The following is a 20,153-nucleotide window of genomic DNA, read 5'->3' as shown; positions in this document are numbered from 1 at the left end:
GCTACAGAGATGGAAACTGCAGTGAAACTCTGTATTCAGTAGTACAGCATATGGAAGCTGAGCATATCATTAGCATTATTGTTACTGAGGTTTTTGAAGGCCTCAAGTGAAAGGAGAGGATGAAGCTACACTTGAAGAATAATAAAGTTGCCATATAGTTATTTATGGGGGTTTCCTACCTCTGAGGGAGAACATTGCAGAAAGGACCAACACAGTTACTTAAAAACAAGTAGGGATGGGAGATATCATGGGGGAGTTAGAGGCTTAAGTCAGTTTCTTGATACACAAAATAGATACAAGGGTCTGAGGAATGGGCTACAAATGCAAGTAAAGATGAAGATAAGTATCTTACGTTTTATGTAGTAGAGAGGGCTGTATGACAAGTGATACCCAGATTAAAGTGAAGGAAGGGCATAGGTCCCGTGAGTCATGGATGAACTAGTCTCTAAGGCTAGGTTCAGCGCTCTTGGGCATTGCCGTTCTGTGCTGATGGTCTGGAGAGGTGGGGCTGTGTCTTGTAGACATTGAGATTCTGAATCCACTCCTCCACTCCTGCTTTATCTTCATGAGGTGGAGTGGCTGTTGAAATATGACATTGTGTGGGTGGTAATCATCACCTGATTCACCATGAAACTGTATTTCTAGCTTTTCAGTAGCCCTATCTGAGCTACTCTATCCCACCCCTGCTGTATTGCCAAGACTGCACAGTTTCTCTCCAGCCATGGATTAGCTGTTGCTTTGTACAATGTAGTGTTGTTGGTGCTGCTAAAGTTGTGGTTGAAGTCCACATTCTGGAACTGTATGATGTTCACGTGCCCATTAATGGATGCCGCTGGTACTTTGAATTGTTCAGGTATTGATGTTCTGTTGTGCCAAACACAGAAATTGAGGAGGCCTCAAGTAAGTGGACAGTGGGTACTGTACTCCAGAGCACCTTTTAATGGAAGTAGAGGCAGGCTGTTGGCAAGGTGTCTCTCACACAGGAATGGCTGAAAACTTAATGGGTTCTAAGCAAAATTTAAGACATTTTAAACCCATTTTTTTAAAATAGTAAATTTATCTGCCTGTGTATTGAGAATTCACTGCAGGCTCACCTTTCATCCCTCTGGCAGATTAATTGTGCTGTAACTCCTTCGCTTACCATGCTTCCTACCTCCCAAACCAAGACTTTGATCCTGCGTGCCTCCTCTTCCTCACCCTTCCGCATGAAACTTCCCTTGCCCCTGACAGGCATTGAAAGGACTTGGTGGCAAGTGTTCTATGTGTTGAATTAGAATGGTGACAATGAAAGACTGGGTAATTCAACCATTTTGCTGTCCTTTTCACTTCAGTTATTACGAATTTTAAATCACAGTTATTCACTAAAATGATATCTATGTTGTACTGACTGTGTAGTTTAGCATTGGGCTTATTTGCTGTATTTTTAAAACTTAATGCCTGCTATCTTATCCATTGTTTTATAGATGCGTAAAGGGCTCTGAAAGCAGTTACATAGTGGAATTTAGCAGTGCGTGGTATATTTTAGTGGGATTAAGAGCTTGTAAATTAATATAGTAGTTCTGAGAGCTTCAGGATATACCTGCCTGAAAAAATAGCAATAGTAACTTGATATGATGTTTGTATGTTTGCTTTTAGTTTGCAGAATGTCTCTGATAGACAAGCTTCCTGCTAGCCAATTTATTTTTTAGATAACAGGGACTGTCTAGAAGTACGTTCAGAAGGAAAACACAGTAATTAATTTGTCACTGAAACCTGAGGGGTCCTCTTCCTCATATAGGTGATAATGAAGGTTTTGCATGTAATTAGCAGGAATAATTAGCACATTTCTGGTAACAAATAGACTGAGTGGTTCTCTGCAAATAAATTAATTGTTGTGCTAACACAGGCAATTGTCTCTTTATTGTCTGACAATGCCCCTTGTTTGCACTAAAGCCTATTTCAGACCTTAGCAGCTTTACACAAATAGGAAAGAGAATCTATAAAATGGTACCTCATCCATCTGCTTGTGAGAAACTTCAAGACCACCCAGGGACTTGTTTGTTAAGACTTGTTAAACAATTTGTAATCTTGAACGTGTGTTTCGCTATATTAACAAATGAATTGTTCGAATCAACTTAGTGGGTAAACCAGAAGAACCACACTAATCAATCAAGTGCTGACTCTGGGCATCTCGGAAAAGAAATGTATCTGAAAATTAATATAGCAGAAAATTCATAGCACAGCTGAACAAATCCCAGAATTCCACATATAATCACACAACCAAACGGAACGGTTTTTATGTTCCTCATAATGCAAAAATCACACTGTGATGTGTGTGCCCTTTGCTTCACTGCTGTAAAAAGCTAAGGCTTCACAGGTCTGCTGCCACATATCCTCTGAGCAACCTTAGTTTAGACAAGGCTTAGTTAGCCCATATTCTGTCTTCATTTGCTCTTTTTGGAAGACCTAAAAAGCAACTGTTGAGCTAGTCTTTCTAGTTCAGATGTTTTGTTTCATCCCTTTTCTCTCTTTTTTTTGTGAGTTTCCTCTGCTCAGACACAACTGTCATCTCAGCAATAAGCTTACATTAGCTTCTGGGTCTTCATAAATATGGAAGCTATTGGTTATGGTGAAGTCTGCAGATAGGTTTCATCCCTCCCGTGTGTCTGGAGAGGAGGGGAGAGGAAGGGGAGAAAATGTAATTAGAAGATGGTATGCTGCAGGTACAGGGTTGCATAAAACCATAAATTTTGTTTGTGGGAAATATTGGCTTTTCTTTTTCTTGTTACAGTAATAATTCTCTAGTCTTCCTCTGGAATGGAAACAATGAGAAGATAATTGATGGGTGTCTCTTTTTCTCTGAGGGTAGGGTTACGGTATTTTTCCAAAATAACAATTCATAATTTAATTTCCAAATGAGTATTTATATTGATGTGTGTTTTGATATGTATTTTTTTATCATTTCCTCACTTTCCTCTAGTAGCCATGACATCGTGCAGTGCTTTTATGAATTGATGTTAGAATAATAACAGTTTAAAAATTAAAGTAAATCTCAGAACATAATGCTATCAATTTTTGGAATGAATGTCTAAAACTGCAGCAGAAGAACCAGTACTGCATTTTTTAGTAGAAATGTTGTTTAATAGAGATGGTTTCCTGGGGAGGAAAAAAAAAAAGTGCAGCAGTTTCCTAAACTGATGTTTTCTGGCATGAAGTGCTTCAGTGAAAATTTAACCATTGGACCTACACATCCCCTTTTCCTGCCTTACTGGAGAAATGCTACTGATTGTACGATTTCCATGTTCTTGTTGTAGTTGACTAATAATGTGTACAAGAATATGAAAACCAACAACAACAGCAAAACCCCCCACAGCCAAACAATGCTTTTGCAAGTGTCTGTACAATTGTGAAATTTAAGGCTTGTCCATACTTGCAGCTGGTTGAATTCAATCCCTTTACACCAGTGTGGTGCATGTCAGCCAGCTAACTTTTGTTGTGATTCATTTCAAGTGGTATACAGCTTTGGAAGTGTTGAGATGTTGGCTGAGTTAAGGGAAACTGTGTGAGTATAAAGGTATTCCCTACTAAGAGCACTGTTTGTGCATCTATCCAGTCTTCCCAGGGATATCCTGCAAAAAATCTATTGGGCTTCCTCTACTATATGCTTGTGTGACTATCTAATGTCCAACAGTCATCAATGACAAGATAACTTCTGTGTATAAATGGTGCGGAGAGGGATGCAAGCCCTGGATACTGTGCAATCAAGCTTTTTACTTCTTGCATGAAGTTTCTCAGTCCTGAGCTAAGATTTGGACTTTATTGTCCAAATAACAGAAAAATTGTTAAGAATATTAATATTAATTAACAGTTTATATGGAACTGGAGAGACAACTGGTTAATGAAGGGGGGCTCAGCCAGCATAAAGTAGGGAAGAGGGATTCTGAATGGGCTGCCTCAATATTCAGGTCAGCTTTAGGACCTCTGAATTGTTTGGAAAGTGTGTGGCTTCTGTGAGATGTGAAGGCTTCTGTCATTCAACTTTGTATCCTCTTTCTGCTTGCTGGATTTTTAGGCTACCACTATTTTGCTTGCTTGGTCTTGTGTAAATTTTCTATCCCAATTTTCTTCCCTCTAAATATGCAAGTACACAGCCAGCACTTTTACACTTGTTGTGTGGTGTCTCTCTACCAATATGCTTGTTGCTCTCTGTCTCTACTTACTCTCAAAAAACCCTACCTGACCAAGATGGTGGCACTGCACGAGTTAAATAATAGAAGGCTTGAATCAAAACCAGTTCTATCTTTGCAGCAGAGGTAGAAAAGCATTTGAATTTTTCTGTCTCACAGTTTCATTAGTGCCCTCAGCTTTGAGCCAACATGGGGCATTATGAGGTAATTTGGCCAAGTCATACCACACAAGACTTTTCAAAGAAGAAAGATGTTTTATGGTACTTTAAACATTTGGTCCTTTTTGGTTACTGCAAAATTCTGTTTATCTTGTACTATGTTGACAGCTAGAAAAGAGAATTTAAGCCCAAGGATTTTTCATATCATGTGAAGGTGGCAATAGCAGCCGTGGTACAGCCCAGCAGTGTAGTTGTCACAGTCTGTGATCCACTCTGTACTCCCTTTTCTCTCTGAGTGCTCCTCAGCTGTACTGGGTGCCAATGTATAACCTGTCCGGAGTGCCTGCGGCCCCCTCCTTGCTGCACTCCTTTGTGCAGCTCTGTTAGCGTGTGGCGTGCCCATTAAATCTTAAGGTGGGGTTGGTAAGCCCAGCTGTGTAAGAGGGAAATATTCAGTCATGTGATGAGATATATATATTTCTGTGGGCATCTCACCGTGGGGTGCATGGTCATGCACTAGCAGTATGCTTGGTTCCAAAGAGGGGCCAAGGCTGTAGTAGATGGCCTTGATGTGTGTTGCAGCCACGGGGTTGGGCATCACGAGATAATGGGTTAAGCGACTGCATGATTTGTGCTAGCGACAAATGTTGACAGAAGAAAGATATAATCTAGGATTAATATTGTTCTCGTTAAAATGTTTCCTTTGGTGCTAATTCTGCCTGCTGAGATATGCTATTCATATTTGAACTGCTGCTGTACACAGAATTTGATAGGATGAACCAAGTGTAATTCCTCAGCTTTTAAATAAAGCATAGATTTTAAAAAATAAAGTCAGGATTTTTTACTTCTGTTGCTTTAGAGACTCCTATATGTGATGACAGCATTGTGGTGGTGAAATAGATGTCTTCTCCCTTTACTTGTGTCCTGTTTGCAACAATGAGCTAAATTCACGTTCTTTGTATTTTGCTTTATGAAACCACTTGTAAAACTGTTATCCAATACAAATTAAAGTGTCAGTTACTGATCCTGCATCTCAGTGCTTTATCCACATTTCACAAAGCCGAAATAAACCAGGGTGTGATAGACAGATCTTAGCAAATTTCTGCAGTACATTGAATAACTTCTTGGGATCACACACCACACAGCTGTACACAATACTGGGTAATGCAGACACAAGAATTTGTAAAGTTTGCCCCAATCATGTTCTAGAAAGTTCTCTAATGTAGTCCAAAATCCAGTATAGAGGGGGATAATTTTAGCAAACAGGTAGTTTAACTTTTCATGCTGGTTTTCTCTGAAGGCTCAATAGTACCGATAACTTTCAAAAGCCTTCTGGAATTTGCTTTCAGCTGTTGCTGGTAGCCTGACTTTACATGGTAGGATTAACTGAGGACACTTACAAGAGCTGGAAAAGGTTTTCTTTGGCTGTTGTTTGGATTTTTTTTCCTCTTGATTTAGTTTTAATCTAATCTCTTCTGGGCACCAAGCAGAGCTGAAAAGTGAGTGACTTTTTATCTAAATTGAAGTGATAGCAATTGATCAGGTTTTCATCATCTGTCTTTGCTGTCATTGGCGCTTCCTCTGTGATCTGCGGTTGACTGAGAGAAATGAAAACTTCATTGAATTCTTGAGCTCGCTAGATGTTTATTTATAGATAGGTATGTTGAAGCATGGTGATGTAGGGCAGAGTTCTGTTTTTTGCCATGAATAGAAAAGCTGTATTGATTTCATTGAGAGCAAGAACATATTTGACTTCCATGAAAAAGCAGCATGAAACTTAGCTTTGTACCATGACTTGGGAGTTGGTCATGATGACTGACAATAGAACAGAGAACTGGGTCATCCTGGTAAGGTTTCAGGCAATGCTTATCTCCCACCTTTTCATTTTGTTTCTGAGTCAAGGACTGAGGTTTTTAAAGAACTCATTTTGCAAAAGTATGCTGGTACCACTACTTCTGTGGAATTTGATAAATACCTTGCAGAGTCTTCAAAAAGTGTTCCAACATTTTGTTTTTACTTCTGCTTCAGTTGCCCTCACATATGATTTACATTGATATGGACATCACATTATATAGGTTTTGCACCATTAGAACAACAGCATCACTGTGTATTAAGTAGACAAGCAGCAGAGAGAAATTGAGCCTTGTCAAATGAAAATTAGCTTCTTTAATGTTTGTGAGTAATAAGAAGCATCTACCAGAAATGCTTCATTTTTGTGAGCTGCCAGAAGGATTAACTTAAACTGGAAAAGCAGAGATTTTAATTGCAATATGCTGCCTGGTCACTACAACAAAGTTTTCTAAGGTCTTATTCCAGGTAGATATATTGTCAGTACCAGCTCTTCTAGTCACTGTGCATTGATTCCACCAACACATGGGGAATTCTTCTAGTCCAAGTTAAATATTAACATAGTTTTCTGCTTGGAAGCTCTGTGCTGCTTTTTAACTTAGAAAGCAAGCTCCTTGACCAAGGATTTGATCAAATGAGGGAGGAAAAAACCCAGATCACCAAAATAATACCTTAAACTTTAGTTTAAGTTTGATTTTCTTTAGAATGGAGCAGGGCATAATTTCAACTTTTTTTTTCATTGAATGTCATGGCATTGAATCAGATTCAGGAGTTTGGGCATATATATGATATTTGTTGTGATAAATGTCCTTGAATTCTTCTTGCTAATTCACCATGTATTTGCAGAGCTGATCTAAGCATTAGAGCACACATTGACCGCTCATGTTATTAGGAAGCACAGGAGAAAGATCTAAGAATCAGCAAAGGCTGTTGTGTACTGTGAAGGTAAAAGCTTTTCTTTTCTTTTTTTTTTTTTTCTTCCCCCCGCCCCCCCCATGTGTTGGTGGCTTTTGCCCTGTATTCAAGGGTGGAACAAAATGTTGGCTCAGAGCAACATCCTTTTTTTTGTTTGGATCTTTACCCATTGCTCCTTCTTAATGATGCTCACTGAAGTTCACCAACAAAACACTTTGAAACATTTATTCACTCACAGTCTACAAATTAGAAATAGCAGCTGAGCCTTCGTTGGGCGTTTTTAATATTCCAGAGGGGTAAAAATAGTTTCTATGAACATTGGAATTTAAACATTCCTAACACTAATCAAATGTTTCCAACAGTCAAATAAACAACTTTTATTAAAGTTATGGGTAAAACTGGAATATATGTCATAGTAGGAAGGCAGGTTCCAGAGGGCAGCAGCTTCTTCTGCTCCCTGAGAGTGTTATTAATTCAATTCACTCGTCCGTTGTACCCAGTCATTTAATCTGAATGAGTGCATGTAGTATGAAAGTTGCTGTGGATGGCACTGTCCCTTTCTAGTCTGAGGAGTGTTTATTGCTTTGATTGTAGACAATGAAATCATATGCACCGAGCTAATGTTACAGATGCTGTCACTACTCGCTGAAACCTAAAGATATGTAATGAAATAGACCTGATTATGTCTGTAAGCATTCAAAGGGATAACTGTGGATTACTGTCATCAATTATTCCTACTGCTTAATAAGAAAACAATAATGAATAGCCTTAAACTTCAGCAGGAGAGGGAAAACCCTTATTTTAAGACTAATCAGAAAGCTTTGCACTCTAGTGGTGAGAAATATGAACAGACAAATTTGTCTCTTCTAATTTTCAATTCATTGTCAGGTTGAGGGGTTCAACCACTGAATCTGCTTTTTGTACGGAGGAGCTATGAATGGAGGACTGGAGTAGAAAACAGCAAAGTATGGCCTGCTTTCAGAAATAAAGGTATAGTGGAAGAACACAGTGATTTCACAGCAAAAATCTTCCATGTGTTCAAAATATTAAGTACCAACCTAAGGTAGCCTAGCTTTTTCATGGCTGGTAAGAATCAGTTTCAGCTATAAGAAAAATGGATCCCAAATTTAGATTTTATTTTTGTGACTCCTCAAAAAAGAGGATAAGATATTCATCAAGTTTCAAACTCTACAAAGTCAAATCAGCCCTCGTAGGAGCAATTATGCAATAGCAAAGGCTGCCAAGGGCTGTTTTGTAACCAGTATCACTGGAATATGCAAGACTCAACAAGATGCTTATCTGTCAGGGGTGGTGTAGGATTAGTGAAATTATGCTGCAGGAGGCTTGGATTTAGATAGCCTTTGAAATCCTACAGACTGAAATTTTTCCTAACCCAGATGATTCTAGGAACACATTGGAAGATCTGTTACATAATGGGATCAGCATAAAAAAAATTTACATATTTTTCAAAATATTTTTAATGTTTTTGTTAATCTTCTATTCTTTCTTGCAAAAGAGGTAAATTTTTGCCAGCATGAATACCTTTTACATAAAGTGTCTGATATTAAAAGTGAAAAAGAGCAGAAAAATTACACACATGTACAGAGTTTAATTATTATTGACCTTTAATAAAAATCATTGGCTGTTTTCAGGTAAGAGCAACTCCTCCTAACCATTTTTCCATGAGAAGAACAGGTGATCTGGAATTGGTTGTTTTAGGCCTTTTTGCACCTGTCCTGGTTTTGGCTGGGATAGAGTTAATTTTCTTCCTAGTAGCTGGTATAGTGCTGTGTCTTGGATTTAGGATGAAAATAATGTTGATAACACACCGGTGTTTTAGTTGTTGCTAAGCAGTGTTTATACTCAGTCAAGGACTTTTCAGCTTCTCATACTGCCCTGCCAGTGGAGGCTGGGGGTGCACAAGAAGCTGGGAGGGGACACAGCAAGGACAGCTGATCCAAATGAGCCAAAAGGGTATTCTATACCATATGACATCATGCCCAGTATATAAACTGGGAAAGTTGGCTGGGGGACACCATGGCTCTGGGATTGGCTGGGTACTGGTCAGCGGGTGCTGAGCAATTGTATTGTGCATCACTTCCTTTGTATATTCTATTATTATTATTATTTTTTTTCCCCTTCCTTTTATGTCTTATTAAACTGTCTTTATCTCAACCCACAAGTTTTACTTTTTTTTTTTCAATTCTCTTCCCCATCCCACTGGGGGTGTGGGGGAGTGAGTGAATGGCTGCGTGATGCTTAGTTGCTGTCTGGAGTTAAACCACGACAGCACCAAAACAGAATAATGCAGTATCACCTAAGGGATTGTCTGGCATTTACTGAGAAACAAAGTGTTTACAAAACCTTCTGTGCCTGAGACAAAGCCTTTAGGTAGGAAGTTTCATCCTGTATAGGACTCCATGTGTACCAAGGCTTTTTTTTTTTCACAGCCATAGTTAGCATTCTTATGGGTCTGGTTGTAGCTTCTGGACAATGGATGTATGAGGGCCATTGTCCTTTATTGAAAACGTTGGCTTCAGTGGGGCAGTGCATTATATTAACCCAAATGTGGTCCAAGGAGCTTTTAATTTCTGGGCAGGTAAGATAAATTTCCCAATCTGATTGATTTGTGAGGTTGTGTCTTAAAAACATTATAGAATCCTAGAATAATTTAGGTTAGAAGGGACCTTGGGCATTCAGCTAGTCCAAACCCCTCAAAGCAGGGTGAACATCACAGACCTTGTGGTGAAGAAGGAAGTAACACCAGCACAGTTCATAGCCAGTATTGCACAGGGAATATATGACCAATCCAAAATCACCAGTGAGTCCCAGAAAGGCAAAATGGCTTTTGTGGATGCTGAATTGATGGATACTTCTCAAACATACTGAACACTGCTCATGTTATCTGCTTTTGTGCTTACATACACTAGTAATACTTAATTTTGCCACTTCTTCCTGGAAATTCATTATTCCTCTGTTCACAATGCTATCTTATCCTTACTCTTCCAATTTATTTTAATCAATTTTTGTATGATTTTCTTTGTTCATAATCTATGAATAGATCATCTGTAACAATACTTCCAGTTTTGTCTTTTTTTTTCAGAGGTCCATGTAGATTTTGGAAGTATCAAGGCATCTCCTCCCATGACCACATGTTCTTTCTCTCTGAATGAGGCAACTCAGTGGCCTGTTCATACTAGTTTTGGGGTGGGCTGTCAAGCAGAGGTTGAATTATATGTGGAGCAACTGCTGTTTCTGTTGAAGCGAGAATATCCCATGAAGGATAAATTAACTTTGAGATTGTCTCAAATAATTAAAAATACGAATTTGTAAATTTTTCTCTTCCTAATTGCTCCAGACTCTTGTGAGACTGAAAAGACCACAATTTACTTCATATAACTTTATATATTTTGCCAGAGCATACAAGACGAGAGTGTAGGTAACTCCTAATGATAGACGAGCACCTCCAGAGGGCAAGGCAGCTGACCAAGGCTGATAGTTTGCAATACAGGATTTCTCTGTTAAGAACCATGTCCATCTTTATGTTCCCCTAACCTAGCAAACCATTTTGACTGGGGGCTTGACTATATATTGAGCTAGTCAAGAATAGCCGCTCCAGAATTCTTTCTGAATAATTGTGAATTCTTTCTGAATAATTGTGTATGCCTATATATTTATTCCAACTACATCTCCCTGCTCTCTTGGTTATTCCTAGATGTTCGTAATAGCCACTTAAAATTCATATGCTCTTTTAATCCCAGTTGAAGCATAAACAGGCTCTAAGGCAGTCAATAATGTTAACATTAATCTTTTCCTGAAGTTACAATGCTTGCTAGTAGGTGTTTTAGGCAAAATGCTACAACCTGGGTTTATCACAGCTAATTCTAGCACTAGACTGAGGTATCACTGCTAAGGGTATTCTGTTTTGTCTTCTCTCTGCAATTAGACACCTGTGGATCAGGATTACCCAGAAAGCCAATCAGCATGTCTAATGTATGTCTGTGTCTCTCTGTGATAGCAGAAGGCTCCTGAGATGAGAGTCTGCTTATTTAAGCACCTCAGTTAAATGCCAGTGTTCTGCGGGATGAATCAGGACCAGGGTCACTAACACCTCCATCTGCACAGAAGGCAGCGTTCAGACTTATGTTCTGACTGATGTATTTATGTAGCCTCTAGGACACCAGGAAATTTTCCAGGTCTCCTAGTGTATTTTTATTTTCTACAGTTCTCTTCATAATTTTTAAGAAAAAATTTACTGTGTAGTTTGAGTATCACTGAAGCAGTGATTTCTTCTCCGCTTTCAATTTCATTGTAGTGTGGACTCCAAAATTCCAATTCCAAAGTTCCAGTTAAACTTGTAGTTAGTATGTGGTATCTCAAATGGGGCAAGTGAGTGTGCGTAAGGAGAATTAAGGTACATGTGCAAGAAAGTTCTTGTAGATAAAGAAATACAGGGGAAAGAATCCAAGATGCAGGCAAAGGAAAACCAAAGAGTTGTTTCGGGAAAGTAAAGAAGCAAAAGAGAAAAGCAGTGCCCTGAAGTTGATTGCAGTTTTACATAAGTGTGCTGGATAGTGACTTGTGGTGGCTGAGTGACCTCATGAAATTTCTGTTCCTACTGTAGGTGGGATGCAAGTTGAGGCAGTGATTTCTTTTGATTCCATACCTAAACCTGACAGACTTTGCAAGCTGGAAACCTAATTCAAACAAAATGCTCTATCTTGGCATGAGGAATGAGTGAGAGTCATCTGGGGACTGCAGTTCCTATGCTAGGTCTGGAACACCATGGTGTAAGGTAGTAGTGAACTATATCGTCTGAGGAAATCTGTTGTCTTTTTGTACGAAATCCTTTTTCCGTCTGTGAGGATATACCTCTAGGTGATATCCTTCAAAGACAACCCTCCCTCCCTCCCCAAGCTCCCCACATCACCAATAAATAGGGATATGTCTTTCAGCAGCAGCTCCAGTGCAATTAAAAACCCCAGTCATAATTTAATGACCTTCTGTGTGTTTTTATCTTTGAGGCCCAAGGAGAGAGCATCTTCATTACAAAAACTGAGAGACTCATCTAAATTATCTGTTGACCTTCTGGAAACAATCCAGAAGGTGATAGCCGTTCATTTCTATACACAAAGGGAAGAGGTGGGTGTAAGCCAGAAGCATGTTAGGAAAGTGAACTTCCCTAGAGTGTAATGTCTATTTACAGGAACCATTTGTTAAGTAATTTCAGACAGGCCCATTTGCATCTGATGTATCTGATTGTGGTTAATTTACAGAAAGTAAGTCCTTAAGTAAGTCAAGTAAATTCATCAGGGTAAATTTACCCACCCCACCTGCACTTGTTCCAATTTTCTCTCATGTGGAAAAGCTTTCCTGTTGCATTTAACCTCACCACTTATGCATGTGACATTTTCCTTCTTTATTTAGATAGAGCCAACAATGGGAGACACTTTTGGTGAAACCCTGACCCATTGAAATGAGCAGGAATACTCCCGTGGATTTCCATGAGGATTTCTCTCTTCCAAAAGAACATTTCTGAGAAAAGCAAAATACATTTAGATTTCTGCTTTGTGTTAGACAGTGAATGTAAAAACTGTGACCGTACCTAATCAGATCACATTTTCCATTACACTTTTTTCCTGTTGTTTGACCTGTACTTAATTAAGGAATTACCATTTCTGGGTGCATCATTGTACACATGGAACTTAAAATTCCCATATCACCTTGAGCTTATATTTTAATCAAAATGTAAATATTTCTTCATATTTTAACCAGTTCCTAACCTCTGATGCTGATGGCAATAGATGGATTTCATCTTTTAATTCTTTTCTGTAAATTGTTAATCAAAATATTAAGAATAGCTATCTGATATAAATTCCATACAAAACAATTCTTGCCATGTTATGGTGAATGGATACTTTAAATTCTGATCTGCTTTCTGTCTATAAACCTATAATTTAGTCTTATAATTTTCCTTATTCAGTCTCAAAATTTTCCTTAGGGCAGCTTATATTTAATACCACATGCACTAATCCGTCAAGTGAAAAATTCTCAAACGCTTTCTGGGAGTCTAGATATCTGTTGCTGCTATAGTTCATGTCAATGGCTATTTCCCCTAGAACCTTGAAGTTAATAAGATGTTTTGATGTAATTTGGTTCATAAATCCAATATGATCTGGTTTTATGCATCTTTATGCAATAAATACATCTTTTATATCTTTAACACTTCTGCTACTGGCTTTTTTAGCCATTTCAAGTGGTGCTGAGGCCAAGTTAAAGCCACTGGAATTGAAGAATTAACCTATTTGAATCTCAGTGGGTTTTGGAGAAAATGATTTTTTCCACTATTTAGTGTTACAGCACAGGTATGTAACAGATTCTATGAAGCAGTATGCTTGGTAACATGGCAGCTTAGACCAAAGTTAAATTAAACACAATTTCTTTTTCTTTTTCTTTTTTTTTTTTTTGTTACCTATATGAATTTTTTATCCTTAGCTTGGTATGTTCTTGCACATATATAAAAATCTGTATGACCTACACAAAGACAAATGAGGAAAAATGTCACTAAAAGGCAGTAACAGTTGCTTAGAGCTGGAGACCAAGTGGAATCAGAACCAAGAGAGTATACCAAGAGACTTCAAAAGGGCCTTAGCAGGTGAGGAGTGCTAGATATAGTAGATGCAGCTGACAAATAAGAACGGTAGCCAAAAGTAAGGGTAACTGTTATTGTCATGTTTGCATGGATGCTTTTTCTTTCTTAAAAATTTTAGATGTGCGGGTGGGTGCTTTTTTTTTTTTCCCTTTTCTTTTTTTTTTTTTTTTTTTTTTGGTAAGTTTTCTGTAATCCAGCCATTCAACAGCCTCAAGAGTCAAGACATCTGCCTTGGAGATGTACTCGTGTTTTGACGAGCCTTAAAGCATAGTGATTTTTGACATAATGTTGAAATGAAATCTTTGATGCTTGACATCTTCTGGCTGCATGGAATGCTCTCTTTTTTTCTTTTTTCCCCCTTTTAGCGTGATGTTTACTACACATAATAGGAATCTGCATAATTTTGAAGAACAGTTTTAATTCCCTTTATCCAAAAATCTTTCTGTAAAAGTGATAAATTTATAGGAGTTAATATCATTTTGGTGAAGAATCTTGGCAATTTTAACAGCTGTATATGTATGTGGGTGAAAGTGCAGACTAGGGATAAAAGGCTGTGTGAAGGTTTGCACATGGTAGCAGAAAGATGCCATCAGATGTAGTGCTGGAACTGACATTATCATCTTGGCATCCCTGACCAGTGCTCGCTGTACATTAGAGAGGAGCTGCAGTTGGGAGCCTGTCAGGCTTCATGGAAACAAAAGCAAATGTCCCACAGAAGCAGCTGCAAATGCTGTTACAGTGCTACTAATGTAAGCTGTAAAGCCAGATGGTATGGCTCATATGGCTCATGGATACGGGTGAGCAATGCAGGAGTAGTCCCACTGCTGCAGAATTACTGTGGCCATGGAGACTCGAGGGAAGAAGTGGGATCATGGAGCACAGGAGTGGACAACTCATGTTGGCAGTAAGGGCTGCCATCTCTAATCTGTGGAGTGATCACAGATCCAGTTATGACTGATAGTTTACACTGATGCTATGACAGCCCTTAGGGCAATTTCTGTGCAGCATTTTATTTTGTGTTTATTAAAGGTGGCATCTGCCCAGCTGCTCTTCAACCAGCAATAATCACTTTTCACTTGAGCTGAAGGGAAAGAACAGTGACCTCTGCCTTTCTGTGGTGATGGTAGAAACAATAAGAAGCCACTGTCCAAGACTGCGGAAAAGCCAAACACAAACTAAAACCAATGGGATAAGAAATTTCAGAGGGAATGCGTGCCAGTTCAGCTGATTCGCAAGTGTCTGTGGATGAGGGACATCAGTGAACAGAAAGTTAAATGAATAAAGAGAAGCAGAGATGGCTACAGGGAAGGTGGAGATGTTTTCAGAGCTTAGATGTACAGTACTTAATAGAAGGGCAGACTTAGATTTAAAAAAAATTATATTCACCTTTAGTATTGTTTTTTTTTCTTTTTGTTCAGTAAAACAGGACTTTGTATACATTCTTTCCTCCTCCAAATAGAAGTAAGTGAGCAAGGCCCCAGCTACTGGCAAACTTTCAGACAGATGGGAAACAAACTTTCCTTAATTTAATCAAGCCTCAGTACCTATGGCAGATTTTCGAATGTGCCCAGGCTTCCTCACTACTTTTGGGGTCACTCCTGTGAGGTGCTGAAAACTCCGGCCCTAAGCCAGCAGCACGATAGATTGTGTGAGGGCTTTTAAGTGTGCAGATAGCCCCATGACTTCAGTGGGACCATTTACATTCTTAAATTAAACGTGTGCTGAAGTGCTTCACTGCTGCAGGGCCAGAATGCCTGATGCCTTGTAGGACTGAGTCCTTGGAAATCTAATTAATACATTTCAGTGCCAAAATGGGGACAAAGTTCTTTTGAAAGTCTGTCCACTGAGGTAGGTGTCTAAATGTTGAATGCTGAGTTTTCCTGAAAATCTAGCCTTTAAATATTGACCCTGGTAATTTTTACTGATAACAAGTTCAGCAGAAACATGAGGTCAGTATTTTTATTCCAATTCTACATGTCATTTGCACATCCTAAGGTGGGGGATGTAATATGAACTAAGTAACACATGGGCTTCTGTAGTTGTTTATTTATTTTGTGGCGTTAGACACACAAATGTAGGTCTGTTCCAAACAATGTAAAATCTAATGTTTAATTAAATTAAAACACTACACATATTTCTGAAAATGAGGTTAGTTGCCTTTGATTTTTAAAAATAGTCTTTTCAGAATGTCTCAAAATCAATTTCCAGTAGTAGTCATTGTGATACATCATGCTTGGTTTCATGCACATAGGGCCTCGGATCTGGTGCTAAACCAGTATTAGCCTTTGCTCTACTTGCCTTTAGGGAACACTATACTACTAACTGCTACTTTATGGATGTGGCTAAGGCTGTGTTTATCTATGCGAGGTTTACTGGTTGTGTTATGCTTAGAAATTTCCATAATTAAGACTGCAACTTCAATAATTACAGCTGCAAATGAGAACCATTTTGCCAGAGCTTATTTTGACTGTTGAATTAATGAAAAAGGTGGGGTTTTTTTTGAGGGGTGATACCGCTTCAGTTACATTAGGATTTTTATCAGGCTGCCATAATTCTTTCCTACTTTTAACAAAACTATGGCAGTGAAAGTTTCTGTTGTAGGCAAGTCTTCTGTTTTGTTTAGTTTTCTTGAGATTCCAGTTGCTACCTTGTAAAATAACCAGCCATTGAGGACTCACTTGGAAGTTGAATATGAAGCTGCATTTAACTTGACTTTCCTTACATACATACTCAACATGTAAGCATGATGGAATAACTTTATGGCTATTTTATATAAAAAATGAGGAAAACTTAGTATTATGCAGCAAAATCGTGTTTACAAGCAAGCAGTTTAAACGTTTCTTGTTTTTTCTATGTAAAAAAATATTGCCCCATAGTAGGAAAGATGCTTATGAACTTTATTCATCAGCAACCTATGATTCGTGGTTTGTTGCTGATTCATGGTTTGTGACAATCTTATACTCACAGAGGTTGACTCATCGGCATAGGAATTTCTCTAATGCATCAGAAGCAGTTCAGGCTTGCAATTTTGCCACTAACAAGTGTCATCTTTGGTATGTTCTAGAAAGTTTTCCTCTATTAGTGATGAGTCAAAAATCAAAAAAAGGAGAAGTGATGTCTGAATAAATCCTCAACAAGGCACACAGTGTAGTTCAAGATGTTACTACTTGTCAGGCAGAAGAGATCAGGACAAATTCAAAGTTTGTGTCCCGTGGAAGGAAAAAAACCCCACTTTAGTAATATTTAACTTCAAAAAGGGAAAACATATAAAAATGAGAAAGCTTCTTGAAAAGAAATTTAAAAGAGCAGCCAACAGGGTAAAATGATTAAAGACCCTACATTAGAGGCTCAGAGTAAAAGTGTACCACCTATCAAAGAAAAAATTTTAAAAAGAACCTTTTCCTAAAACCAGCTTGGCCAGCAGTACAGCGACAAGATTCTGCTCAGAAGTGCAAATGACAGATCAGCAGGACAAGATGAATTGTGTCCCAGGATTCACAGTGCTGTTGCAGGAGTTCTAGAAGAACTCAAATATGGAATTGTTAAATTATTAGCTACAGTGTGGAATTTATGTTCTAATCAGCCTCATTATTAAAGGAATGAATAGTGTTAAAATGTGTTGCCTTCTTATAGAGTAATAACTAGTTAAAGATTAAAAACAGAAGGCAGAAAAAATTATAGGTTTTCATAAAGGGGTGGTCAGTGTGTTCTCCCATAGAGTCTACAGTACAACCTGAACTACTCAACATATTTATAAATAATTTAATAAAAGTTTATGATGAACTGCTAAACATAAAGGCATGGGTGGATATAGCTTTTGGGTCAAGCTATCCTTAAACTGCAAGTTGCCAAAACTGGAAGGGTATCATAGAAAAAAGTCTTGTTTTGTTTCTATAGTCTTTCCTTAAGTATCCTGTTCTGTTCACCTTCTGATATGAGGTAGACTTTCAGTCTGACTTTGTTTGGCCAATTTTATATTCTTATGAGCCAAGTGTGCCTATTTTCTTGATTTGTAAGACTACTGAAATGGGGAAAAAAAGTCTGGTAGTTGCAGTGATTGTTTCAGTCTGGTGTCTGTGGAGACTGTGTAGAAGATTTGTTACTTTTACTAATTAATTTACGGAGCTTTTTGTCTGGCAGTGGTTGCTGAACCCTGTCAATTCACTGTTCCACTATTTCTTCTGTCACTCAGAGCTCACCAACTTTGCTGTATTTCAGGCTGATATCTCCAAAATACACTTCTTAGCAAGTTCTTTTCATAGATTAGTTTAGGCCTGAAATAACTAGATGTTTTTTTCACACAATTAGTATTTCCAAGAATTGATCCTGATTTCTTCCTGAGTGAGAGAGACAAATAGGCCTGATATCTTTAAACATTTCCTATCTTCTTACACTTATATATTTTCCTGAAAAAATCATGATAAAAATGGCAATTAAAAGCTTGTCTGATGATTCAGTCCAGCAAACCATACATATCTCAAACTCTACAGACATATGCACTATTGATTCCCTATTTAAAAACTGGCCATGTAAATTTAATTTAAAGGTTCTGAGGCCCTGCAGTGTTGCTGAATAAACATCTAATAGTAATATTATGTTTGATACATGAGTGCCAGCGCTAACTTAATTCCACTTCAGGATATCAAGAATCACTGATACCTTCTTCCCAGCTAATTGCTGTGTTTAATTTGTTTGCTCAAGTAACACAATACTTTGGATTATAATAGAGACCAAAAGGTCTCAAACCATTCATTCCTCAGAGCAAGCCAAGAAATGCAGAAGAGGTCCAAAGATGTTGAATATCCACCATGAAGACCACCTTGTTTTTTGCCATTTTTTGATAACAATTTGCTGACATGAACATTGACTGTTACGTAGTTCTTTTGAAATCCTACTGTACTGTGAATTCTTTAGTTTGTGTGAGGGAAATATCTAATGGTAGCAGACTACTTCTTTTGGACAACGTAAAATGACCTGCTGTAAGTATTTTAAATGAAATGCTGGCTGAATAATCATGAGATTAATTACAATTCTGAATCATTTTCTACTGTGCCTGCCACTTGGTAGCTAGCAAGAGGAGCAGACATGATGTTCATTTGTGACTCATTTTGTGGTGCATGCATATTGATCCTCTGAATATTAGCAAAGTAAACGTTCAAGGTGAGAACTCATCATCCTTTGGCAGTAATTTTAGTGGGTAAAGTCTAATAAGCCCATCTCCTCTGAACAGTATTGCAAAATCTCAGGGTACTGGAACTGTTGAAATTGAACCTGTCTAATATTAAAGATTTCTATTTATTTACCCTAAAGTCAACAGGCGCTAGGCTTTTGCCTTTCTGCTTCCATCTGACTAGGTGAAAACATTTCCGTATATATGAGCTGCCTGATTTTTTTCTTCCTAAACAGAAAAATCTATAACTTCATAAAAATAACATAACTTAAAGTTTCATGTCTCTGAGGTATCCTTCAATATCAGTTATCTAATCCTTAGTCGGGAGATTCTCCTTAAAGGAAACTTCAAATTAAGCAAAACATAGTTGCCCCAGATGACCAGAATCTTGGGAAGGTGTATCATGAAACTGCAAGTTCTGCAACTTATTTTTCCTTGCTGACTGTATTTCTTTGCTATTCATAATATATCTACTTTCAAGATTTCTGCTGTAGCTGAAGTAAACAGTAGATATGAAGTAAAAGATAACTCTCTATCACCTCCAGAGAGAAGCCATAATGGCATATATAATCCTCTCAGTAAGCAATGATTTCTTGAGATGATAATTTATGTGAAGTTTGTGTGTGGTGCGTGTATTTAACCAACAGGACTGAGCATTTACAACTTAAAGAGGATATATGCATTTGCTTACAAGTGCTGAGTGTTTTTCCTTTCTCTTTTGGAAGAATGCAGTAAAATCTCCCATTTTCCCAAGTTTGATACACCAAACATATTCATACCTAATTTCTGTCAATATGAATGCCTAAAGAATTCATTGAAAATGTCTCATTCACTTTGACCCTGAAGGTTTCTCTGGAATTCAAGTGGACTGACTATCTGCATTGCCCAGTTGCTTGCAGAAATTTAGCTCACTGTCATCTCTTCAATTCAGCAACCTAGAATGATGCAGCATAACTTTGGGAAACAGCAGCATTAAATTAGAGATGCAAGCTGCAGACTGTAATATTAAAAATGTGTTCTCCTACTGTGGCCTAATTTGCCTTTTTCTTTTTATGCTGATAATGTATCTGAACCCACACTGTGAGCAGTGTGTAATAAGTTTCTAGGCTTTTGGCATCTGCTATGGACAAACTGTGGATTCTTTGCAGCTTCAAACAGCAAATGAAATGAGAAGATCGATGGAATTCCTGCCTACATGTGTGACATGGAAATGTGCCTAAACAAATGTAACTTTGCAGCAGGAG

General features: G+C 38.1%; 1 long non-coding RNA gene across 1 annotated transcript in view; it reads left to right on the top strand.

Moving 5' to 3' along the window:
• LOC142039408 (uncharacterized) overlaps positions 1-20,153 on the top strand; it is a 65,488-nt gene that overhangs the window by 8,641 nt on the left and 36,694 nt on the right. The gene's annotated exons all lie outside the window — the stretch shown is intronic.

The sequence above is a fragment of the Buteo buteo genome, chromosome 2, assembly GCF_964188355.1.
Source record: "Buteo buteo chromosome 2, bButBut1.hap1.1, whole genome shotgun sequence".
Lineage (NCBI taxonomy): Eukaryota > Metazoa > Chordata > Aves > Accipitriformes > Accipitridae > Buteo > Buteo buteo.
Note: the sequence above shows the minus strand (reverse complement) of the source record. Positions and strands in the feature narration are given on the sequence as shown.